The following is a 23,734-nucleotide window of genomic DNA, read 5'->3' as shown; positions in this document are numbered from 1 at the left end:
TTGGGCTTAGTGTGATTGGTCGAGTCCCTCGAGGTTACTCTAAAATGCTGATTGGATCCTGATCCCCACTAGAAGCTTGCCGGAGAATTTTGTTTCACATGCTGAGGGTGTCGCGTGACTTCCCAGTAAAATAGTGGGAGCATATTAAGATAAAAGTCCATATCTTGATTTTTTATTTCTTGCAAAATCTGTATATTATTCATTTCTGCGGCATCTTTGTTTTCAGAAAATGTCGCTTTCAAATCCCTTACGTGACATACTTGATGTCAACCACCTTACTGGTCCAAATTATACAGATTGGCTCTGCAACTTGAGAATTATTCTCACAGTAGAGAAAATCGAATATGTCCTTGATACAGTGATGCCTACGCCCGAGAAATGGGCAAGCGAGGATGAAATCGCTTTCTACGTGAAGTATATTGATGACTCCACTCTTGCTTAGTGTTACATGTTAGACTCTATAACTCCTAAGTTATAGAGACAATATGAAAAGATGGATACCATATCCATTCTCCTACATGTCCACAAATTATTTGAGGAACATGGAAGGACTCAGCGATATGAGATATCCAAGAGCCTCTTCGGCGCTAGGATGACTGTGGGGATACTAGTTCAGAACTATGTCCTAAAGATGATTGAGTGGATAGAGAAACTCACAGGTCTAGGAATGGTCCTAGAGGATAACTTGTGTGTTGGCATTGTGCTTCAGTCCTTATCAGATTCCTTTTCACATTTCATAATTAATTTTAATATGAACAAGCCTGAGATTACTCTCTTAGAGCTCCTCAATATGTTGAGGGAGGCAGAGAGCACTATAAAAAAGGAGAAGCCAGTTCTCTACACTGGTGAGACAAAAAAGAAAAGGAAAGCAGAAAAGTCCCTTAAGAAGGGCAATGGCAAGGGTAGATCAGGTAAAGCAAAGGTTGCTAAGAAAGTCTCGACAAAGGACAAAGGCCAATGCTTCCACTGTGATAAAGATAGGCACTGGAAGAGGAATTATAAATAGTACCTTGTAGAGAGGGCGAAATAGAAGCTTAGAGAAGCTTCAGGTACATTCATGATCAATCTCCATTTGTCAAACTCTTATGATAACATATGGGTATTGGATATCGATAGTGCTTATCTTATATGCAATTCGTTGCAGGTTCTAGCAAGGCCCAAGAGGCTGGAGAGAGGCGAGATGAACCTCAAGATGGGCAATGGAGCAAAAGTTGCTATAGTAGCTATTGGCGAGGTCGCCCTACATCTGCCTGGTGGAGTTATTATTGCATTAGATGCATGTTATTTTATTTCTTCTATTATCAAAAACATTATCCCCATTTCATGTTTGACAATTAGTGGATATAAATTAGTTTTTTAGAACAATGGTTGTTCGATATTATTAGATGATGATATCATCAAGAAAGAAACATTGCATAATTGTTTATTTATGCTAGACACTACTCCACATATCATGAATGTAAGTGTGTCTAAGAGGAAACAAGATGAGGTGAATAGTGGATACCTACGGCATTGTAGGCTAGGTCACATCCATGAGGGAAGGTTCAAAAGTTGCTAAAGGATGGATATCTAGATCCATTCGACTATGAGTCATATGCAATATGCTAGCCTTGCCTTCGTGAAAAATTGACCAACTCTCTATTTAGTGGAATTGGAGAAAGAGGCACGGAGTTGTTGGAACTCATATATAGTGATGTATATGGACCCATGTCAATTGATGCCATTGGTGGTTACTCCTACTTCATTACCTTCACTGATGATTTCTTAAGGTATGGATATTTATACTTAATGAAGTATAAGTCTGAGGCCTTTGAGAAATTCAGAGAGTATAAGAATGTAGTAGAGAACCAGACTGGAAAGAGTATCAAGACTCTTCGATCAGATCGAGGATGTGAGTACTTAAGTACAGAGTTTACCCAATTCCTCAAGGACTATGGGATATTATCCCAGTGGACACCTCCTTATACACCTTAGCTCAATAGTGTGTTTGAAAGGAGAAATCGTACGCTGTTAGACATGGTACGATCCATGATGAGTTTCACTGACCTACCCATCTCATTCTAGAGATATGCCCTAGAGACTACAGCTTACAATCTGAACAGAGTTCCAACTAAGTCGGTAGTGTCTACACCATATGAGATATAGAAAGGGAAGAAACCCGATCTTAAGGTTATTAAGATTTGGGGCTGCCCTGTCCACGTTAAAAGACATAACCCCGATAAGTTGGAATCGAGGATAGAGCGATGCAAGTTCGTGGGATACCCCAAGGAAACTTGTGAATATTATTTCTATCATCTCGAGGACTAAAAGGTCAATGTAGCTAAGAGAGCAGTATTCGTTGAGAAGGAACACACTCTTGGCGGAGACAATTGGAGCATAATAGAGTTGAGCGCGGTTGGAGAACCTAACTCAAGCACCACTCTACAGCCCGAGTCTGTTCAAGTACCTAATACACAAGTTCCAACTTTACGTAGGTCCGACAGAGTATCCCATCCTCCGGAGAGATATGTGAGACATATTAGAGGAGAGGATGTTAAAGATATTGATCCTTAGACCTACAATGAGGCTATTATGAGTATAGACTCTGGGAAGTGGCAAGAAGCCATTAATTCTAAGATGGATTCTATGTACTCCAACAAGGTTTGGAACCTAGTTAATGCGCTTGAAAGTATTGTACCCATCAATTGCAAGTGGATCTTTAAGAAAAATATCGGAGTATATGGAAAGGTAGACTATAAAGAAAGGCTAGTGGCTAAGGGGTATCGACAAAGGCAAGGTGTTGACTATGATGAAACCTTCTCACCCGTAGTAATGCTAAAATCCATCTGAATTCTATTGGCTATTGCAGCACATTATGATTATGAGATCTAACAGATGGATGTGAAAACTACATTCCTCAATAAGAACCTCGAGGAGGAGATATATATGATACAACCCGAGGGATTCGTGTCCAAGGACTACCCAGATATGGTGTATAGGTTGCTTAGATCCATTTATGGACTAAGGTGTGGATGACATCCTGATCGTTTGGAATGATGTAGGAATGCTATCCACAGTAAAGGCTTGGTTATCTAAAAACTTCTCCATGAAGAACTTAGGGGAAGCATCCTATATCTTGGGGATTGTGATCTATATAGATAGATCCAAGATGATGCTTGACTTGTCCTAGTCCAAGTATATAGAAACCATTGTTAAAAGGTTTAGCATTGAAAATTCCAAGAGAGGTCTCGTTCCGATAAGACATGGGATATCTCTTTCTAGGAGTATATCCCCAAAGACTCTTGAAGAAAGAGCGAACATGAATATGATACCATATGCCTCAGCGATAGGGTCTATCATGTATGACATGCTACGTACTAGGCCTGATATAGCGCATGCTCTGAGTGTCATGAGCAAGAATTAGGAGGATCCAGCCTTGGAGCATTGAAAAGCAGTAAAGTGTATCCTTAAGTACTTGAGAATGACTAAGGATCTTTTACTAGTATATGGAGGTAGTAGCCTTAAGGTTGAAGGCTACACAAACTCGAGCTTTCAGTCCGATGTCGATGATAGCAAGTCAAATTCGGGGTTTGTGTATACCCTGAATGGAGGAGTAGTATGCTAGAAGAGTTCCAAGCATGATACTACTGCTGACTCTACAATAGAGGCGGAGTACATTGCTGCAGCAGAGGCAATAAAGGAGGGAGTCTGGATGAAGAAGTATATCATAGATCTAGGAGTCGGGCTAACTAGCAAGGAGTTGATTCATTCTATTGCGACAACTACGGGGCGATTACTCAAACAAGGGAACCCGGGTCTCATCAAAAGTGTTTTAAGGAGGTTCTAACTTATTAGAGAGATCATGACCCGAGGAGATATAATAATGGAAAGAGTTCCATCCGAAGATAACATTACAGATCCATTGACAAAGCCGTTGTCTCAGATTGTCTTTGAGTGTCACAATGGTCTAATGGGGATCAGACACATAGGTGATTGACTTTAGGTCAAGTGGGAGATTGTTAGTCATAGGTGCCTAGTAAGCCAATCACGTGAGTGATGGCACGTATAACTTGACACGGAATCTTTTTGCTTATTATATTTTGGCATGTATCACTTTATATTGACTATTGCATATATGCATGCATATATTGTGATGTTCTTGGATCTATACAATGGGAATTGAATCGTGATAAGATCATGATAATAAGATCAATTCACCTTTAAACACATATCCTAAATAATCTCGATCATAGGTTACTCGAGAGGGATATCGAGATAACCGAACAGACTGGTGTGCTATATACCCATCCATATGATAGATGCAGCTGGTCTCATAGTTGCACATGTGGGGACACTAGAGATACAGTACAGGTGCTCATTAGAGAATGAGTTTACTAATTAATCCGCTTATGAAATGCTGCATAGTTGATGATGCCTTATTGTAAGACAACGATTTTGTAGTCCTAGTGGTATATCTAATCCTTAGACTTAAGGCACAAAGGATGTCCTATATGAGTGCTCCATTCTTTGATACCAAACTTATAGGCTTGGATGTCCTAGATCTATTATAGTTGATCATTGGGAGTGACAGTCGACCTTACGAGGGCTATTGAGTGTCGAAAGAGGATCATCCACTTTCGGCGTCATGAAAGGAATATTCCATGTGTGCTTGCTCAAACAAATCCCTGGCTAGGGTCATTCGAATTGAGAGAGAAAAAGTTCTCCGGGAGAATCCGATTAGAGCGAGACTCGAGTAGAAACCATATGAGTCTAACAGCACCATACCCGGTATATGGACTTTAGGATATTAGAAAAATTAGAGACTATAGGTACACTATAATTGAGGATAGACATGTCCAATGGATTGGATTCTCTTGTAATGTCTGGGACTACGGCGTAGTGGCCTAGTACGTCCGTAGTCGATAAATTGAGTAAATTGTTATGGAGATAATAATTTACTAAGCTAGAAGGAGTTTTAACAGGTATGACTCACGGCCAGCTCAATATTGGGCATAGAGGGTCACACATATATGGTATGCATTGCGATGAGTAGAGGTTCGGATATAAGATATCCGTCGGAGCCCCTAACTTATTGGATATTCAAGAAGCCCCTGAATTATTGAATCCTATATATGAGATTCAATAAGAGCCCATAAGAGATTATTAGATAGAGATCCACTAATCTAAGAGACTTGGGTAATTGGATGCAGATCCAATACCCAATAGGGGAGGATCCATTAGGGTTTGACAAGGGACCTCTATAAATAGGAGGGATTCAGTGGTTCATAGGCTAGAGCATTTGCTTGCCTCTCCTATTCTCCTCTCCCTCTCTAGCTCAGAGCAGGCTTAGAGTTTTGAGGAGTGTCGTCATAGCCCTGTTGTATGGATCGCCGCTAGAGAGGAGGACGCTTGACCTCATTCACCCTCTCCCAGAGATCTACAAGGATTCAGGGATATACGATCTCTCTAGGTAACATAATCTACTCTATATGCAATTTTAAGTTTCGCGAATTTTTACGCATCAATCTTCGCATGACATCGAATATCTCTTTGAGAATAGGGGATTTTGTTTTTGTTCTTCAACTGCGAATGTGATGTCGGCCCCAGATTTCCCAATAGCATGCCTAGTCATGTGTAATGCACATGACTAATAGATGAGTTGGCCCAATCTAGCCTAATATTGTTATTCGATTTGAGCTCAAATATTGATTGAACTAAACTAGGCTTAATTAGTCTAGATCAATTCAGGGTGATTCTAAATCGATTGACTTATTTAAGTTAGTTTAACCTAAATTGAACCTAATCTAGTCCAAATTATACTAGGCTAGGGTGGTTCTAGTCCAGTTAAATAAGGATTAAAGATCGGTTCGATTAAGTTCTGGTAAATTGAGTTCAATTGGATTGATTGAACTAGGGTTCAAGTCAATTAAGGACTAATTTGTATTATTTGATATTGATAATATTTGAAAGAGATGTTTTAAATGTGTTATTTCATCCCGATATGGACATGACAAGTGTGAGATTATGTTATTTCCCTCCAAAGAGTAGGTAGGGCGATTCCCTTCGGGGATTAGCGGGCCGTCAGACGTGACGGTTGGACGGTTCCTCCATCCGTTGTTGGGAGGAACGTGTCCCCACTTTGGCTGGTGAAGGATACCACTTCATCCGCTGTTGGGAGTGCGATATGAGATTGCCTCCATCCGTTGTTGGGAGAACACAAACTCATCCCATAGGATAAAGCCTCTCCATCCGTTGTTAGGGGGGTGCTCCTTCGGGTATTTGATATACACCAATGGGATGATTGAATTTTGATCATGTATTCATTTTGAGTTGACTTTTAGGGTTCCTACTGAGTATTGTTGAATTTTCTTTGGTTTTAATTTTCATAGTAACCTCCCTCTAGTACTAAATTGGATTCCAGTGGAGAGCAGACCTTCCTCTACCACTAAGTAGAGCCACTTGTATGATTTTTGAAGTTAACATCACTATATTTATTTTTCTACTTGTGATTTGATGAATAAATGAATTATAATAAATATTTATAAATGATGAATAAAGTGATGTTTATCTACTTGACTCTGTATAAAAAAATATGGAAAAAAAAATCACCATTGACTATTGCATCTCATCATCAAGACCCCTAGTTTCTAAATTTGGTGGTATTCAATAGTTGCAAAATTCATTTAAATATAGATCGACATAATATTTGGGAACTTTAAGACCAGAATGGTAGATGAAGAACTCATTTATACATAATATCCTTATAAGTGCACTAATAAGGCAAAACTGAAGCTATGCTTTCAGTGAAACCAAGTTATAATTAAGTGTACTACCTCATCTCCGTTCTAAACGAAAGGGATTCCAGAGGAGTGTAACTCGGTTTATGTGATAAACTTGAAAAATATCTCGGGGATATAAATAAACAAACTATTCTACTGTCATTGTTGTTTGCTAATGATAAGCTTTCAATCCCTCCCTTATCAGAACAAGTATAATTGTGCTAAGAGTTGGTTTCTAAGAAGGAGTGATGTCTAGAGCAGAGAAAATTGGCTCAACATGGTCCCCAAAGATCATTACACGATCGAGGTAGCTGAGGCCAACCTTTTGAGGTATTGGATCTTCTATTTATAATACGAAGAGATTTATATGCATATCTTGAGTAACAATGAAGCTTATGTGTTGCAATAGAGATGCACTAAACTATTTCTTAAACATTAGTTCAAAATATCAAGTTTATAGGTACATTAAAGAGCTTATTTATCCTATTTCACTCTGATCACATGGTTTAATACTTTTAGGTTCTTAATATCGTATCCAAATGTTGGTATGACTTTTTCATATTCAATTACCAAAGATTACTATTTTAAATGTTTTTGCTGGCTTTTCCTTTGAACTATAATTTTTGTCTTAACATCAAGTTTGCATTTCTTGTCGTTTGACTAGTATCATTTTCAATTTAGGCTTTTCATGGTTGCTAATTTTTGGCATCTAGAATTGATAGTAGTAATTAAATTTAGTCAATGAGATTAACTACAATAACATATATGTGTTAAGTATTTATATTTCAAATTTAGAAGGGCTCATACGAAAAAACCATCAACATTGAAAAATCTGCATGCAATTTCCCAAATAAATAGAAACATAATTTAAACTTTTTAAATAAAATTAAGAAATCAAAAATTTACATCTACAAAAAGGGAATTATATTTTTGGGATTTTTTGTTCAATGAGTTTTTGAGAGGGATCAGAGGATCACACTGGAATATGACATAATATAAAAAATAAGCAAAAAGTTATCAATTAAACCATTGACCTTCCAAATCTAATTTCAAGAACAAAAACTTGAATTTTCTTCAGCCACAAGGAGAAACTCCTGAAGGTATGATCTTAAATTCTTAATTATGGATAATTTTGTGGTGTCCATAATTGTATAAGGAAGACTTAACGAGTGGAAAGCATGATTTGCAGATATAACTACAGTTGAAGGTTACACAGATATAATTGTTTTAAAACACTTCAAAAGTGGAGTTGCTAGATGGCAGCTTCTACAGCCAATATTCTTTTTTATAAAAGCTGGGATGATCAAGGACAGCATCCAACACAGGTAAAAGGAATAGTATCTCAAGTTATCTTGTTCAGGAAGGATGATAAAAACAGAAAAACACAACTAGAGGTTTTTATGCTGCATTTGCTCTCTGATGATTCTAATGTATGCATGATATGTAGACAGCCAGGTTTTCTATGTAGGGAAGTTTGCTTCACCATTAGAACTACATGTGAAAAAATACTTGAAACCTCAATGAATTATGATGACATAATTGTTCTTACTTGTCATATTAGGAAGTACATTACTTCATCAGAAAACATTCCTTAAGGTTGCTGTGAATTCTTTGAGGTCACCATAGGGAAATAGAAGTCAACCAGTTCATGATGCTAGTTGTAATAGAAAAATCAGATATTGGTATGAATTGCTAGCCTCAATGTATAAGTACTATCGAGGGATATTTCACAAGCTGATAAGCACCACAATAATGCATTAATTTTCTTGGCATGTACATTGTGAACAAAGCTCTAGTTTTCTAGACGTGGCTTCGAGGAGTGATGTTGCCTATCAAGCTCGCAAGTGCATTGTGGAAAAAGAGGTGTTAGATGTGCTTCCTAAGCATCGTGCTTTCATGCAAATCCTCACCCAAGACCTGAACATGTCTGAAACCATTTCTTTCGTAGTATGTGGAACAAAAGATCCATCGTCTCAGCAACCAACACTTCATTTTCACAAAGATAATTGCTAAAGAAATACAAGGTTTACTTTAATTTGAGATTTTCTTTTTTTTCTTTTCAAATACTGCAATCTCTATTTGTATTTGGACCTCGTAAATAAAATCACTTGATATCTCTTGAGCAACCATTCATTGCGAAGTGACTAAAACTTGGTTAATGTTATGCAACAAAGGATCAAAATTTAAAATTTATGAAATTGCATGGATGGTGATCCTAGAGCTGCATATTTCAGACAAGCCAAGAATGGTTTTTATGTTTGAATCACTCCATCGATGTTGTTGCTGCTTTGCTGGTAAGTATCGATACAAACTATGTCTTTTATTTGTTTTACGTAATTCGATAGGCCATTTTGACATTGTTCGTTGTTACATAATTATTTTTTCTGCTTCTGTGTCCAAAAAATAAGTAGCATAATTTCATCAAAAGATTGTTGAGCTAATGTTATAAAGAGATTAGGTTGACTGATACTGTTTCTTAAAGATGTGATATGATCAACAGAAGCACAAAGGAGTATGAAAATTTAATACCATTTTGCCTATCTCATCTTGATGAGAAACAATAATTGTATTTATGCTCTGAATAATTGCTTGCTTGTTTCTTGTAAGATTAACTGTGTATTTATTTATTTATTTTATGTATTTTGGATGGGATCCCTTCTAAAATCTGGCTTTGATTGTAATAATATTATTCTACGTAGTAAATGTCAAATGAGTTTTATTTATCATAATGGAGTAATGTGGCGAAGCAATAAAGAGAGAAAAAAAACATCCTGATGATTAAGGTCAAGAATTTAAGTCTTGATCTAAATAATTGGCTATATTATATTTGAATAAAAATAATTAAATTTTAATATAACATATGTGTTTTATTATTCTAATATAAAATTTTCATATGGCATCCCTAATAACTGGAATCATGTGTTATCTGTATTTTTAATAAGTCGTAATGCCTCAACTATTTAAGGTGGATAAATTCTTTTTATATCTAGTCTATTTTATATCATTCACATGACTTGTTTATTTTGTGAATATTTTATATATATTTTTAGTTTAATCTACTATTACAGTCATGTCTAGTCCCATACATAATATAACTTAAATATATTTTGAAATAAAAATAATTTTTAAAGTATTCATATCAGATAAGATTGATGTAAATTATAATTTTAAGTGTTAAATGTAACTTAAATATATTTAAAATAAAATTTGATTATTTAAGAATTGTTGTCATATAATATAGAATGTTGATATAAATTAAAATCTTAAGAATTAAATAGATGGTGATTGGAGGGTACCTTAAAATTATAATGCTAATAACTATATTTAGACTCGTGTATTTACAATTTTGTGTCACTGTGAAGGCAAATAAGAATTGAGATCGGCTTCTCCTTTTATCGTCTCTCTTTCGAAGCCAAACCTCCTATGCTTACTTTCGATCTCGAGCTCTCTCGGTGGTACTCCACAAAACCCTAGGTTCCATGGGCCAGGGAACCCCCGGAGGCATGGGGAACTAGGGGCACCCCGGCGATCAGAAGCACGATGGCGACAAGAAGGATAAAAAGATTGAGTTGGCAGCATCGCCGTCCCAAGTCAAACGGAAGCAATGCAGGCAGAAGGGTTCTGAGGTTGTTGCTTGGCTCCCCACCATCACCTTGCTCTCTAAGTGTCGCCTCCACAGCCTCAAGGTCGAGCTCGTCAAAGACTACCTCCTCATGGAGGTGGCGTTCGCCGCCAACCAGGAGCGCCTTTGTCCCTACGAGGAGAAGAACGAGGAGGATTGCTCCAAGTTTGATGATCTTCGGGAGTCGCCGATAAGTGTCAGAAACCTGGACGAGCTCATCGATGAGAACCATGTCATCGTTTTGTCGTCGATTAGAATGAAGTACTACATTACGATCCTATCTTTTGTCGACAAGGATCAACTGGTATTGGACTATGCTATTTTTATGCACAACAAGGTCAGTTTTGCTGGTTTAATGATTTATGGTTTTGGTCGCATGATCTCGGATTGGTGAAGATTTTTAGTGTTTAGGGTGCGAATTGGTTGTGGTTTTCTTGATATACCTAATTTGCTAGTATTCTAAAAAAAATAACTTAAAATATTATGTGTATTTACATAGATCACTGGTATTTAGGCTCGACGAACTTGGTTAACTGGAGATTTAGGGTTCGAGTGTTTTGTGGTCAATTTTTATGAGTGAGCATTGTGAAGCATTTGTAGGCATCATACGTTTGCCCATATAATTTCTAGTGCCGGGGGTACCTTAAATCTCCAAAAGTTAAGAAGATAACAAAATAATTGAAGTCTATAAGGTAAATGGAGCCCCATTTTGCTAGGATACATAGTAATATGTTAGATTCATGGGTTGGACCGTAGGAGATCCAAGTTTTGATGCATAATGTCTGCTTAATAATCATCAAGTTTTTTTCTTTTTAGGCACTTTGTTTCTTTTGAATGTATCTAAAAGTTTATGTGTTGAATCACTCAATGGTTGCTCCCTCAGATTGATCAACCAGCAATACCGATTGCTATTTTTGCCCATTTCTTGACCTCAGGCAGGTTTTGATAGTCGCAACTGCTATGCTGATGAACACTATCTTCCAACTCTGTCGAGTGTAAGTACATTAGATCATTTTGCATTTTGGCTTTCCTGAGTAATGGCTTATCTGGAAATTTAATAGTATCAATAACTAGACAGGACATTTCGACATCCTGCAGATAGTGGATCCTATTGGAAGTGCCAATTGGTCCGTGATGCATGTTGATTGGTCTGAAAGAAAGTGGCATCCAAAAGCATATTAAGCACAAGATGTCACTTTTGAGCTCCCGAAGAATATTTCTGTAAGCATTCTCTCTTTCAAAAATTCATACTTTAGGATGTCCATATGCCTCTAAATTCTTGTTGACTGATATGGGTTTTGTTGACAGTCTATTGATGAGAGTTATCATGTCACCATTGATGAAATGGTAAATCTTTTAGAACTTGTGTTCATATATGCTGATTCTTTCCTTTTTCTGGTTCACCTATTCCTGATTTACTTTCGTTAGTGTTGTCACAATCACCGAAAGCACATCAGATTAGGCAAAAGTAACTTAATCTTTGCAAGCTGACTACCAAGTTCTATAGTTTTTCTTTTCCTCTGAGTTACTTCAGTGTATTCATGTGCTTAGGTTTAATGAAGCATATAAAAGGAAATTGGAACATGTTGCAGATATCCGTCTAAAATTCTTGCATTTTTGTCATAGATAGTGATAAGTGGTAGGACTTTGCAAGAAAATGCTTGTTCTACATGACTACGTCAACCAAAACCTTTGAGACATTATGCAATCATACAGAGTAGCTCGATACATGCATGAGGCACAGTACAAATTCGAAGGGATTGATGACCCTTAATCTGAGCCTTTAGAGAAATAAATAAAAAAATAATCCGATGGATGAAATTGAATTATTCAATTAGAAACCGATATGACTTGTAAGAAAATAATGTCATATGTCAAAAGAAGTCAAATATTTTCTCAGCATGTTCACTATTTGGAGGATTGAACTCCAAAGCACCAAAAGCATCTATTTTCATTTTTGTTTAGATAGTATTATTTGGTCCTTTACTATCTCTTACCCATTATGCAAATTCTGCATACTAAAATATTTATTCATGCTTAAAAATAATAACAACAATGGGTTACAAATCGTGACAAGCATGTAAACTACATTGGAATATCGGATAATTGTTCAAAATGATCGACTATGCAGTGTTCCGAATACTGTTACTGTTGAAGCTATCAAATAATTGTTTAATGCCATCGACTGTAACAAATCTGGTTAGTTCATGCCGAATCATAACTAATACTAGAAGAATTTCATTTTCTTTCCATGTTTGACTTGTATTTATCATCACAAAATCATTGCTGCTATCTGTTTTCAGCTAACAATTATACAACACAATCTGGAAGAGAAACTAATCACTCAAACTTGAGTACACCAAATCTGCTATTTAACTGTCCTTCCTGTGTTTTATAATCAAAGACCAACCTCAGCAATCATGTATTTATTTATTTATTTTGCAGAAAGTGGTGACAGTGAAACCTTGTTTGTGGAATGGAATGAAGAGACTTTGCTACTTGTTTGCTAGGAAATTTTATCCTGAAGCTCTTCACAACCTGATGCAGTTGTTCTCTAATGACACCCTCATATGAGACACATCAGCAGGAACACCATTGTTTGGTCTGGTTGTGCCTCCTGACATCACATTGTTGAGTCAATTGCACCATGAAATCCCTGCCAATTCTTGAACTCAAGCCACCTCATTTTGACACCAAACTCCACCATGTAGCAGCAGAAGAATGTTGGAGGCAATTGGGCTGACTTGAATCTATGTTTCTCTCTAAGTAGGGATGAGGTGGATACTACTTAATTTGATGGTGCACTCCACCCAGTACTGGTCTTTTCTCTGTTTTGTGTTTTCCTGGTTATTTGATCACTTGAGCAGCAAAATTTTGTTAGTCCATTTAACTTTATAGAGTGCTAAATTCTTTTGTAGCGAGAGAGAGAGAGAGAGAGAGAGAGAGACATTATAAAACACTTTCTTTGTGAAGTCTTTATGGCAAATCTCTTTTCTTTTTTTTTGAAAGAAAACTGAAGCACAAAAAGAAGTGAATAATTTGGTTAGCAGATTCATAAAAGATGTCATTAAAAAAACTTAAAACAATAGAGAACAACTTAAAAGTTCTGAACAACTTAACTATTTTAACTCAATGAACATTGCCAAATTATTTCTCGATATAATATTGCCCATGTTAATGGATAAGGGAACCAAACATATGCTTTATTTCTCTGACTGAACTTGCCAATTAATTAAGCATTATCATTCGAGTGCTGAACATTGACTTATAGTTTAATGAAAATGATTAATACTGGTGAAGTCCTATGATATTGCTGTGAAAAATGAGACAATGAGAAAATGAAAAGCTTATTTAAATTATCTATAGCAATATGAATCAGTGAAATCTAAAAATGCACTTTGTTAAGGATCATTTTTCCAGTGGTTTGGACTGACCATTGACTGATGCATATCATCATCAAGACTCCCAGTTTCTAATTTTGGTGGTATTCAACAGTTGCAAAATTCATTTAAATATAGATCGACATAATATTTAGGAACTTTAAGACCAGAAGGGTGGATGAAGAACTCATTCATACATAATATCCTTATAAGTGCACTAATAAGATGCATAAAGCAAACTCACACTATAATTTCTTTATTCATATTCCTTATGGCAGATAAATTGTTGAGTTTCTTTAAGCTAAGGCAAAATTGAGGTTATGCATTCTATGAAACCAAGTTATAATTAAGTGTACTATCTCATTTCCGTTCTATACTATAAGAATTCCAGAGGAGTGTAACTAGGTTTATGTGATAAACTTGAAAAATTTCCCAGGGATATAAATAAACAAACTGTTCTACTGTTGTTGGTGTTTGCTAATGATAGGTTTTCAATCTCTCCCTTATTAGAACAAGTATAATTTTGCTGAGTATTGGTTGCCAACGAAGAGTGATGTCTGGAGTAGAGAAAATTGGCTCAACATGGTCTCCAAAGATCTTTCCACGGTAGAGGTAACTAAGGCCAACCTTTTGAGGTATTGGATCTTCTATTTATAATATGAAGAGATTTGTTTGCATATCTTGAGTAACAATGAAGCTTATGTGTTGCAATAGAGATGCATTAAACTATTTCTTAAACATTAGTTCAAAATATCAAGTTTATAGAGACATTAAAGAGCTTATTTATCCTATTTCACTCTGATCATATGGTTTAATTATTTTCGGTTCTGAATATCGTGTCTAAATGCAGGTATGTCTTTTTCATATTCAATTACCAAAAATCACTATTTTGAATGTTTATGCTGGCTTTTACTTTGAACTATAACTTTTGTCTTAACATCATGTTTGCATTTCCTGTAGTTTGACTAGTATAATTTTCAATTTTAGGCTTTTCATGGTTGCTAATTTTTGGCATCTAGAATTGATAGTAGTAATAAAATTTAGTTAATGAGATTAACTACAATAACATATATGTGTTAAGTATTTGTATTTTAAATTTAGAAGGGCTCATACGAAAAAACCATCAACATTGCAAAAATCTGCATGCAATTTCCCAAATAAATAGAAACATAATTTAAACTTTTTAAATAAAATTAAGAAATCAGAAACTTACATCTACAAAAAGGGAATTATATTTTGGATTTTTTTGTTCAATGAGTTTTTAAGAGGGATCAGAGGATCACACTGGAATATGACATAATATAAAAAATTAGCAAAAAGTTATCAATTAAACCATTGACCTTCCAAATCTAATTTCATGAACAAAAACTTGAAAAAAAGGTAATATTTCAGTTCAGATTGACTCTCATGAATCAAACTTGGCCAATCTACTATTACTGTTTTACTTGTGATTATTTGAGATTATTGGAGTTATAAGAAAGAGTGGAAAAAAAAGGGAAAGATGATGGTCTCAACTTCAGCTGTCCCTAACATGGAACACTCCCCTGGCCATGCTGTCGTGGCCCAAGCATGAACTCACCACAAATCATTTTAATACTTTCGGTAGAAAAAGTTACTTGTACAAACAAATGATTTGCATAACTAAAATGATGAATTTCTCGTATCTCATTTATATATATTGTTGTTCATGTTACCACCAATTCTTTTTCTTTCTTCTCTAACTATCAAAATGAATGGCAAATTAACACTGTTTAGGATGTTGGTTTCATGTTAATTAGTTTTCACATTAGTTCTGTGCTTGTAGTTAATCTGTGTTTGTTCTGTTCTTCCCCTTTAATTAACTTCTGATTTCTATTATGATATAGTTTTTGTATAATACATTCTTTTTGTAAATTAATTTTTCTTATACTCCTCAAATTTGTCTGAAGAAATGATTTTGCGTTGTTTTAGTTGCCTCTTAACCTGCAATGGCTTTGTTCACTCCATCAGGTCTTGTAATGCAGAAGGATTTGTTGACTTCAAACGATCGCTGAACGAGATGCCATCAAGCATCTATCTTTTCTCATTCAACTAGCAGCGTTGAGAACTTGCTCTTTCTCGGAGCACATCCTGTCTCCACCAATCTACTATGCAAACCATCATCTTTGACAAGACACCCTGAAGGAGGCCATTTTTAGATTTACCCATGAGTGGCAGCCAGTGCTATTTATTTGATTCTTAGAAGTTTTCAGCTTCATGTGGCAACAAGTTCTAGCTTGATGATGTCAGTGAATCTCAACAGTTTGTTCCAGATATTTTGAATGGAATAATTGAAATGGCAATTGAGATGGAAAAGATTGAGAAGATTCATTGAGAAGCAAAATGCTGGAGGGGTATCTTATGGTAGCTCTGTTTGAGCCATCAACATCAACCAGACTTTCCTTTGAGCCAGCTATAAAAAGGTTAGGAGGAGAAGTTTTTGATTACAGAAGAAGCACGTGAATTTTCTTCCGCCACGAGGAGAAACTCCTGAAGGTATGATCTTAAATTTTTAATTATGGATAATTTTGTGGTGTCCATAATTGTATAAGGAAGACTTAACGAGTGGAAAGCATGATTTGCAGATATAACTACAGTTGAAGGTTACACAGATATAATTGTTTTAAAACATTTCAAAAGTGGAGTTGCTAGATGGCAGCTTCTACAGCTAATATTCTTTTTTATAAAAGCTGGGATGATCAAGGACAGCATCCAACACAGGTAATAGGAATAGTATCTCAATGTTATCTTGTTCAAGAAGAATGATAAAAACAAAAGAAAACAATTGGAGGTTTTTATGCTGCATTTTCTCTCAGATGATTCTGATGTATGCATGATTTGTTGACAGCCAGGTTTTCTATGTACGGAAGTTTGCTTCACCATTAGAACTACAGGGGAAAAAATACTTGAAACCTCAACGAATTATGATGACATAATTGTTCTTACTTGTCAGATTAGGAAGTATATTACTTCATCAGAAAACATTCCTTAAGGTTGTTGTGAATTCTTTGAGGTCATCACAAGGAAATAGAAGTCAACCGGTTCATGATGCTAGTTGTAATAGAAAAATCAGATATTGGTATGAATTGCTAGCCTCATTGTATAAGTACTATCGAGAGATATTTCACAAGCTGATAAGCACCACAATAATGCATTAATTTTCTTGGCATGTACATTGTGAACAAAGCTCTGGTTTTCTAGAAGTGGCTTCGAGGAGAGATGTTGCCTTATCAAGCTTGCTTTCAGAAAGAAAGATTTGGTGAGATTATGCATAGACCATTATAAAGAAATTCATGACAAGTGCATTGTGGACAAAGAGGTGTTAGATGTGCTTCCTAAGCATCCTCGCCCAAGACTCGATGAGGTACGTGAACATGTCTGGAACCATTTCTTTCTTAGTATGTAGAACAAAAGATCCATTGTCTCAGCAACCAACACTTAATTTTCACAAAGATAATTGCCGAAGAAATGCAAGGTTTACTTTTATTTAAGACTTTCTTTTTTTTCTTTTCTAAATACTACATCCTCTATTTGTGTCAGTGATTTAAAAAGCGCTAGGCGTCAAGTTTCATAAACACCTGAGACGCTAGGCGCTTTCTTGAGCGAAGCGAGTCACTAAAATATAAAAATATATAATATAATTAATAAATATAATTATTTAAAATTTTAAATATAATTATTTAAATATAATAATTTTAAATAAATAAAAATTAATGATATTAAAATCAAAATAATATATTATTAATCTAATAAATATAAATACTATTATTAATATACTGTTAACAGTATACTGTATACAGTTAACAGTATACTGTATACAGTTAACAGTATACTGAAGGAGAAGAAGGAAGAGGTGTGTAAGGGGGAGCTGATTGAGAAAAGAGGAAGCGGGAGCGGGAGCGGGAGCGAGAGCGACGAGCAGCGATAGCGGCAGCGGCAGCGGCAGCGAGCAACGGCAACAGGAGCGGGAGCAATGTCTGTTGTTTTCTGTTGTTTTTTCCTTCTCTTATTTGAATATTTTCAAAGTGGCTCAAAACATTTCTTGAAAATAAAGGAGAAATGTCTTATTTAGCTTGTCTACCTCTTGTTTTGGACTTCTCCTAGGAGTAAAAACAAGTGTTCGGTGCAATCCTTATTGAAGAGACAGCTGCAGAGATTGAAATATAGTTTTCTTGAGAAGCTTTCTTACAGCTGGTTGACACTTATTTTGTCTCCTCTGTAGTGTAACCTACACTGAATGGTCTGGAATATTTTTTTTGGTTGAATCAATATGCAACTTGACTTGTTTATAGGTGTGGGTGAAGAAACCGGTCAAGCTACATCTAGCTCTGGATTTTTCCAATCCAGAAGATTTTACAGAATTATTATGTACCTGTATGTTATTCAACTGAAGTGTAAAATAATTATTGGTCTTTGTCCTTTTTATCTTAGCCTGTGCTTTAGATGTTTCTAATCCTTACCTTTTACGCATCTTCACATGACATGATACATAATGATATGCTTCTTACTTGGCGGCTTTTGTTCACATAATTGTTAAATTCTGAAATATTATATCAGGATATGTTGTTATTGAGTGGATAAATGGGTGATTAGATTAAAATGTCTTTTGCAAATCTTGTCTGTTGTTGGGCTTCTTCAGGATGAACTTGATCCTATGATTTCTGTCATGAAAGTTGAAAAAGCTCCTTTGAAATCTTATGTGGCTTAGATGCACAAATTCAATAAATTAAAGAAGCTGTTGAACTTCCTCTTACTCATCCTGAGCTATATGAAGATATTGGAATTAGGCTTCTCAAGGTGGTTATACCATATGGGGAGCCAAGGTGAGAGTGTAGCATGTGAATTTCCATAACATGAACTTTATAACTTTGCCCCCACACATTTTTTACCCTCCCTCTTCTCTATTCTCTGGATCTCTATTTAGTTACATTTGTATTTTGTCTTTATGTGTGCTATTTATTGGCTCTAACTCTAGCGACAATACTTTATTGATTTGTATAGTTTAGTATATCTACCAGCATTTATTATGAGTAAATAGAGAAGAGAAATGAGAAAGGATGTTTTTATTGCCTATGTACTTCTTCTTTACCAATCGATGTCTTTTTTTAAAAAAAATTGACCTTCTATTATTGCAAATTTACAATCTAGATGGTGGTGGCCAATTAAAAAAAAAAAGCTTAACTGAGTTTCACTTTAGAATTGGAATTATCTTTCTCTTGTGGGTTTGCGACCTAAAAGGTTTTTGCTATACAATTTGTGTTGCATGGTGATATGAATGCTGTGGTATCTGCATTGGTTATTGCAAAGTCCTAATTTTCGTACTATTTATGAATGCTTAATTTCAGGCTGTGGTAAACTCAACTTCAGCAACTTTCTTGCATTTTTTGGAAGTGAGTTGATTCAGAAATATTTGGGTGATGGCCCAAAACTTGTTAGAGAACTGTTTAGAGTGGCAGATGAACTTTCTCCTTCGATAGTCTTTATTGATGAGATAGAAGCAGTAAAAGATGGTTGCATTGGTATCTCACCAGTTTATCGGGCAATATTCCAACCTTTTTCACACATTATCAGTAAAAGATAATACAAAAACAACACCATTTGGTACTGAACCATATGATCCATACAGGTCCTTACTCAAGCTAATTAAGGTTTGTTATAGGCTCTAAACCTCCACCAATTTGTCTTAACAATGGTTGACCACTGAAACAGTTTGTCATGCTGCTAGAATAGAGATCCTCTTCTTCCTCCGAAAATAAAAAATGGAAAGGAAAGATACTACTTATCTATTTTGTTCCCATTTCTTATGACAACTTATCTCTGGTATAGAGAAGTGATGTGATGATGCCTTGGCTCTTGGAAATGTCATGATCTCGTCTTAATTTCTGATTCTCTGTTCTTTGTTTTTCTTTTCCCCATTCTCTTTCATAGCCTTGAGAAGTGAGACAATTTAGGAGAGAATCATTCAAGGCCCTACATAATGAAATAAAGAAAAATTTAACTTAAAAAGTAAAATATAAACTAAATAAGATCAGTTCAACGTAAAAGAATATGGTTTGGCTTATAAGTAAAATTCTTGCTCTTGGGCACATGTTGGATCATATAGTTGATAAGAAAAAATACGAATAATTCAAAACTAATATTGTTGATATGGATTATGATGGTTTTCAAACGTTTGTTTTAATCAAAGGTTTTTCAAACAAGATCGTCAAATACTTGAATATTTTCCTTGGCTTGGTGCATATTAAGTTTGACAAATCTGATATGGTAGGGACATACCCAACAAATGGAACATTAACTAGTCTTCTTTGAAGAGACACTCTCACTTGACTAGTTTGAGTTGGACTACACGTCTTTAGTGGTTGGATCGACTAGTTGAATTTGACCTGCATTGGATTGAGAGTTTAAACTAATACCCATTTACTTTATCTTGCATTCCCAAAGTACCCTCAGTTACATATCAAAGTAATTTGTAGCTACATCATCTTACGCTCAGCTAACTCATGGAGACTTCAAGAAGGCCAAGGAGAAGGTGACGTTTAAGAAGAAGGAAGGGGTGCCTAAGGGACTACATGTGAGCTATTAATTCGCTTGCCTCATAACATGAAGGTTTGTCTCATTTGTCGCTTTTGATTATCGTGATTCTCAATATATTATTTTTAGATGTTTGTTTGTGGACCTTGATAATTGCAAATTGGATAACAAAAATGGTTCAACATAAATAATCTTTTGAGAAATATTGTGCATCTTCATGCCCAAGTTGTAATCACATACCTTTTATATAAATGTGTTGTGTTTATATGTTTTAAGAAATCAAAGAACTAATTACAGAATACCCCTTGTATTTAACTACCTTTAGCATCTCGGTCCTTATGCTTTAAAAAGTTTCATTGGCATCCCTATAATTACGAAAATAAACATTTAGGTCTATTTACCATAACGTTGTTTGTTTTATCGACGGAAATACAAAAACAAAAGACAAAAAGGTAATTTTAGCATTCTAGTTGACGATGGTGGATGACATCGGTGGTGGCGGATGGTGGCATTTTTGGGGGTTGCGAGTGGCTATTGTGGATGAGGAGAGTAGCGGTGAGAGGTAAGAGTGCCTCTGCATCGGCATCGGCATCGGCATCGGCGTCGGCGTCGGCGTCGTTGGCATTGTCGAGTGGCTAAAGGGCTGCTCAGCATCTGCATTAGTGGCTCATTCGTCGCTTGGCAATTGCATCAGTGTTGACGTAGATGCAAAGCGGTGTCGCTCTGCATCTGCGTAGGCATCGACGCAAATGCAGAGCGACCGACGTAGTTGCTGAGTGACGTCGCTCTGTATTTGCGTCGACGTCGATGCAGTTGCCGAGTGACGTTGCTTTACATTTACGTCGACATTGATGTAGTTGCCTAGCGACATCACTTTGCATCTGCAAGGGTCGTCGATGCAGATGCTGAGTGATGCCACTTTGCATCTACGTCGACGCGACTTAGTTGCCGAGCAAAAGGGCCATCGATGCATATGCCGAGTAGCGTCACCTTACATCTGCATCGGTGACCCTTTCCCCGCTCGGCAACTGCGTCGACGTCGATGTAGATGCATAGCGACCCTTATCTTTCATCGTCGTTCTCCTCATCCATAATAGTCACTCGCGGCGTTGTCGTTTGCCACCACTGACGTTGTTTGCCATGACCAACTGGAACTTTAAGAGTACATTTTTGCTCTTTATTTTTATGTTTATATCGGTAAAATTAATGGTGTATGGGTAAATTGACTTAGATGTTTCACTTTCGTAACTATAGGGATGCCAATGTAAATTTCTGAAGTGTAAGGACCGAGATGCTAAAGGTAGCTAACTATGGGAGGTAATATGTAATTAGTTTGAAATCAAAAGTATATGCTAAATTGTTTCATGTTGGAACATGTCTTTTTCAGGAAATACGAAAGATAAACTAGAATGACAATTCAGTAGGTGGGACTTCAACTTGTCACAAATGGAAATTGAAATGGGACAAAATATAACATTGATTCACTGTGTTGGCACATGACATTTCCAGAAAGGGTCAGGATTCATGCTGACTAAGTTGAACTATTGATCTTTTGTGTTTTGGCTAAAGCATAAAGAAGGATCACTAATTCACTCGCAGTTTTTCTCGGAATGTTTAATTGCCGCATGAGCAAGTGGTCTCAGGTATTTGTTATTGCCACTGTGGACCACTAACCTTCAAGATATTGTTGTCTAAACCATATCATGTTTGATATTGAGCAAGTTTTAGACATCAAAAAGATAAATCAGTTTATTCTTGTTGAAACTTGTAGGTCGTGCTAATTCCATCGAGTTTTAGACCACTAGTCTTTGCTTTTGCCGGCCTTATTCCCTTTGGTTATTTGGCAAATCTTTACACAAGTGTTTTGGTCTCTCTTTATTGATCTATTTTGTTCAGTAGTTTTCGTCTCTCTTAATTCACTAGATTCATTCTGCCTTTAGGTATAATTGCTCACACTTCAAGCAAAGACTATTTCCAGGTGACTTTGATGCCCCTAAGTCGGAGCTTAAAGATTGTTTTTATCTTTATCTTTTTTGCTTTTTTTGCTTGTTTCTTTCCTCTCACCTCAATTATGTGGATTGTATTATAATTATTTGAATTTATTATATTTGCACATTTAATATTTGGGATTTGCCACATGACGAAGATCTGATTGAATGTTTCTGAACCAATTAAGCTTTTACCTTATTGTTTGATGATTATACTCAGACGTCAATGATGGGAAATAATTCACATAATTGACCCTAAATAGTTGGATTATAGTGTTTTTGTTGGTATAATGTAGTTCAAATATTGATTTAATTGTGTCGAAATGTTTGTCTTGATAGCGCTAAACCATTTTGACCAAATTTCTGCATAGGACAAGTAGCACATTTAACATTAATATCCTGTGGAACTTTATTTTGTTACGGGGAAAGGATTTTTGGTTACATGAAAACATCATGAGGTAAATCTAAAACTGATATTCCTGTAAAGTTAGGAGTTTAACAATGCAAGCATGCTACGTGGTTCTGTTCTTGGATATTTGGAATCTACATATTCATATAGTAGTAGTAAGATCTCATGATAAATTACCATTTCTGAAATTGTATCTAATTAGCCCTCATTTTCCATGAGACTGGGTGTATACCCCATCAGTAGAAATAGTTTTGGTTTGTACTCATGATATGCATGACTTTAGTTACATTGATATCAAAGAAAGATGTAGAATGTCAAAAACTAGCAGAATGGACTGTAAGATTTCTTGTGGGTTAATTTATGGGATGTTGTTTTGTTTAGACTGGTATGAGATGGGCGGTGTTTAGCAGTCTCTGAATAGATACGCGGACCCCCCTTGTTTTGGGTGTTTTGATCTAACTTATTAAAAAAAAAAACTATTTATTAAATGGTTTAGAATGCGAGCCCTCTTTGCCCACGAGCTGCCTACTATCAGTTGTTGTCGCGCACATGCTGCTCATAGTGCGCACCATGTGCTATTAATTCTGGGTATGCTTCCTCCTCTTTGCTTTCATCTTCCTTCCAGTGATTTAAAAAGCGCTAGGCGCCAAGGTCCAAAAACGCCCGAGGCGCTAGGTGCTCGCCCGAGCGAAGCGAGGGCTAAAATATAAAAATATATAATACAATTAATAAATATAATTATTTAAAATTTTAAATAAAAATATGCTATTAAATTAAGAAAATCTAAGATACAAAATCACAATGTCACATTAACAAAAAGTTTTAACATTCAAAATAATAAAATTTTACATCAAAGTCATTCATCATAATCAATATTATCGTCATTTTCACACAAATCATCTTCATTAAATTCGTCTTTTTCCTCTTGTCCTTCGACTTCTTCCTCTTCATCAAAATATGTTTAATTCTCTATGTCTTCAATAATAGCAGGAGCCGAGCTTGATGCTTTTGCACTCATTTTTCTCTTT

General features: G+C 35.9%; 1 pseudogene; it reads left to right on the top strand.

The window, feature by feature from the left end:
• Positions 1–493: 493 nt before the first annotated feature.
• On the top strand, positions 494–18,605 carry LOC135629255 (26S proteasome regulatory subunit 4 homolog A-like; annotated as a pseudogene).
• The last annotated feature ends 5,129 nt before the right edge of the window (positions 18,606–23,734 follow it).

This window comes from Musa acuminata, chromosome BXJ3-1 (genome assembly GCF_036884655.1).
Source record: "Musa acuminata AAA Group cultivar baxijiao chromosome BXJ3-1, Cavendish_Baxijiao_AAA, whole genome shotgun sequence".
Taxonomy (NCBI): Eukaryota; Viridiplantae; Streptophyta; class Magnoliopsida; order Zingiberales; family Musaceae; genus Musa; species Musa acuminata.
Note: the sequence above shows the minus strand (reverse complement) of the source record. Positions and strands in the feature narration are given on the sequence as shown.